The sequence below is a fragment of the Lycium ferocissimum genome, chromosome 8 (assembly GCF_029784015.1).
Source record: "Lycium ferocissimum isolate CSIRO_LF1 chromosome 8, AGI_CSIRO_Lferr_CH_V1, whole genome shotgun sequence".
NCBI lineage: Eukaryota > Viridiplantae > Streptophyta > Magnoliopsida > Solanales > Solanaceae > Lycium > Lycium ferocissimum.
In genome coordinates, this window is record NC_081349.1 from 11,512,229 (window position 1) to 11,515,943 (window position 3,715).

The 3,715-nt window shown below is 36.3% G+C and overlaps 1 pseudogene; it reads right to left on the reverse strand.

Annotated features, from left to right (window-relative positions):
* Positions 1 to 1,219: 1,219 nt before the first annotated feature.
* LOC132067233 (delta(12)-acyl-lipid-desaturase-like) lies at positions 1,220 to 3,640 on the reverse strand (annotated as a pseudogene).
* Between the last annotated feature and the right edge of the window lie 75 nt (positions 3,641 to 3,715).

Here is a 3,715-nt window from a genome sequence, read left to right on the forward strand (position 1 = left end):
ATGCCTCTCGGTGATCTAATTTGCAAAATAGCCAACAAATATATAAATTATATACATTAAGTATAAATATACATATTGTATACATAAATATACATATATAATATAGTAATTACTGTATATGTTTTATATATTTTGGATTGCGCTCGTAATAACTTCAATTGACAGGTAAAAATGAAAACAAACCCTTCCAATAAACCATTCAAGAAACAGCTATTTATGTACTAATACATGGCTCAACCCCAAAAGAATGAAAAATTGAAGAATCTGGTCGAAAACATTTTGCTCTCTTCATCCGGCTGGTTAACTTATCCACTTCTAATTGATAAGCTACTACAGTACATGGGCCGTTCTTTTTTTTCCAGAAAAAATAATAGGCCACTACGACAACATCAAATGGATGTGAAATAGTGTACAACTTATCTTTCTTTTTTCTTTTGGTGGGGGAGGATATAGGGTTACTTGATGCCCAATACGCACTTGAGATAAGTGGAGGATACAGTCATCTGACATCGTTGTCCAAATAAAATTTATAAGTTCATTAAGAAAAATATTTTTGTAAGAAGTCTAAATGATTCGCTTGAAATTAAACATCAATTTAAAACAGTAGACATCAAAATTTTAATTGAATTAATTCATACAAAATTAGGATTATATTCTAAGTTATTGACGTGTTGATCAAGTCAAATTTTGGTTAATAAAGTCGGATTAATTATTTACGTCAAAATTACATGACTTGAAAGAAATCCAAATTGCATTAGGTTAGCCTATTAAGTTGACAAGATAAGCCCGCCCATATTCTTCAAGCCCAAGGCCCGTTAGAATTACTTGGAGACCAAAATATCCCAAAGCTCTAACTCACACCTATATAAAGGCGTCACAGTCCATCCCCTTTTGAAGACATCTTGAAAGCTGCATATTATCATTGACTAGAGGTGAAGGAGAGCAACAACATCTACACAAGGCTTCTGCAAAGGTCTTTAACAGGAAGGAGAGTTCGAGAGACGTCTTCCCTCAAGAACAATTCAAAGTGCTGCTCAAAGTTCTTCGAAGGTTTAACACATCAACAAAAGTTCATCCTTGATTCGAGAAATACGCTACAGTAACCCTCGAGTCAAAGCGAACAACACGGAGATTAGAATCAAGTGATACATCCAGAGTTGTACTCACAAAATAATCAATAAAATGATTTTTTTTTCTCATATTTGTTTTATGATTGCAATTATTTATTTTCTGCTAACAAAATTTATCTCGAACAAGGACAAGAAATAAATCTCGAGAACTTCTGTAGTTCTAGACACGAATTCACATACAGGCTGAGTTATGATAATAGGTTGACATACTTTGTACATAAAATAAATCCCTTCCACTTCTCTTTCACTACCTTCTCTCGTTGGGATTGATCGAGCCTGCAAGCAATAAGCAACATCGGTTTTTCAGCCATTGTGGGCTTGCTTGTAATTTAGGGGTATAGTAGGGGTGCCCCTTTCTCAAACTTTTCTTTTTCAAGTTATGATTTTGTGTTCTATATAAATTGGCAAAGTTGTGAGCTCTTTCTGATTACATTACAACTTTATATCATGATTCAGACTATCAGCTAGCATAACCTATAGTCTGATAAGGCTACTCAGACATGTTTTATTGGAAAGATTTCAAGGGTTTAGTGTAAGTTTATGAAATGCATGTTCATGGATATGGGTAGACTGGTCTATGTGGTTTGTTTGGTGGCAGTTGACGGCATTGGGGCGTCGCGTTCCTCCAGTTGTTTTGGGCGTGACAAATACGATATAAAACGAGAAACTATATATAGAACCAAATTGCAAGTTATAACTAATTGTTTTTTTTCATCCTTTACAGTTTGTTTTTATACCAAAAGACCCCTCTGTCTTGAGATGCTTCATCTTTTTCCACGTAGATGCACTCCTTTGAATCCTTCCATATTGCTTTATAAAATGGGGGTACCATCAAATAGGTAGTATTCTCCGAGTAATGGCTTGATAGCTTTGGTTGCCTTGTAACAATTGAGAGGTTCCTATTTTATTTCCACTTTATGTATTTAGTTTCCTAAGTTTGTCTAATGTCATTTGGGTCCTTTTTATTTACTTTTTAGTCCCTAAAGTTGGTCACAGCTGTAGTTGCCACGTGTCGGGTTGGTTAGATTGTTTGGGTCAGTGTTAAATACCCGGTTAGATTGTTTGGGTCAGTGTTAAATACCCTGTATTCGCGTTTTACCAGATCATGTTGAATGAAAACCTAATTTTTATCTACATTTTCCTTTCTTCTTCTCTTTAGTTTCTTTTAGTTAATGTTAATGGCTATTCCCACTTGGGAATCGCTACATGCCTCCACTGAATAGTAATGTGGTATATTGTGAATAGATGATGCAAAACATGAGCATCTATAACGTTGTGGAAGACCTTATTTAGCACACCGAAGTTTCTGTCTACCGTAGCTAGAGCTCCCCTTAGCCAATCCCACTCGGAAGAATCAAAATGTGGCATTGAGGGGTGAGTGTGGTTCAAAAACGAGAGTAACACTACAAAGCTGCTCATAATTTGGAGGGGCACCCCATAGATGCATACAAGCCAAGCTAGCCCTTTTGCCAAAGCAATGCGACACAACACATAAATGGCTGCAACCAGACCTACATATGATATGTAGATTTGTACTCTCTCTCACGGTCACTATAAATCGGGCTATATGGATCATAATGACTTGCAAAGCGATCATAAGGTCTGCAGCATTGAAGGTCAAGTAAGAAGGCCAGCCAAAAGTGAGGGTGCAGGTAAGGGTGAGTACTCGTCCTAGTTGACTGTTCAGATATTTGGAGAACCATCTTAGTTCGGATTTAAGCCTGGGAATGTACACTCTATCATGCTCAAGGGAACCCGTGTTGGAGTGGTCACGGCGATGACTATATTTCCACGAGAAATATGGCACTAAAATTGCACAGTAGAGGATAAAACCGACAGTATCATCTACCCATTGGTAATCACTGAAGCCATGGTGGCCGCATTCATGGGCAATGACCCATATTTCAGTGAAAACACAACCTTGAATGATCCAGTAAATAGGCCATGCTAGGTATACTGCGGGGATGAAAGGACGTGGAAGTAAGTGGTGGCAATATAGTACTCTCCGTCCCAAAAAGATTGTCTTCCTTTCCTTATTAGTTTGTCCAAAAAAGATTGACACATTTCTATATTTAGAAATAATTTAACTTTATGAGATAATATACAACCACACAAATATTTAAGGCTTGTTTTGGACCATACATTTCAAAAGTGCTACTTTATTACTTAAAGTTCTTTCCAAGTCAAACTAAGATAATCTTTCTGAGAGAGAGGGAGTAGAAGATGAAGACCAGTTTTGAAATTGGCATACTTTTCTTTTGTTCGCTTTTTAGTCGTTAGACCAGACATATGGCGACCATTGCAATTTTCTTTTCAATTTCCTGCCTCTTCAATCCAAAATCTGCAACAATAATTAGGCTTCATATCATGGTTCATCAGTTGAAGTTATGATATATACGTACGGTATATAGCCATTAGGTAAAAATAACAATGTTAACAGAAAACAATTCAATCAACTACAAAAGAAGCGTAAAGGTGTATGTTTGGATAAGAAAAGTCAATTTCTGGTTTGAGATTGTTTACCCCGATATCGGATAACCAATTGAATTTGTGAATGGGTATAGGATATGTGCTTTGTTCTTAAC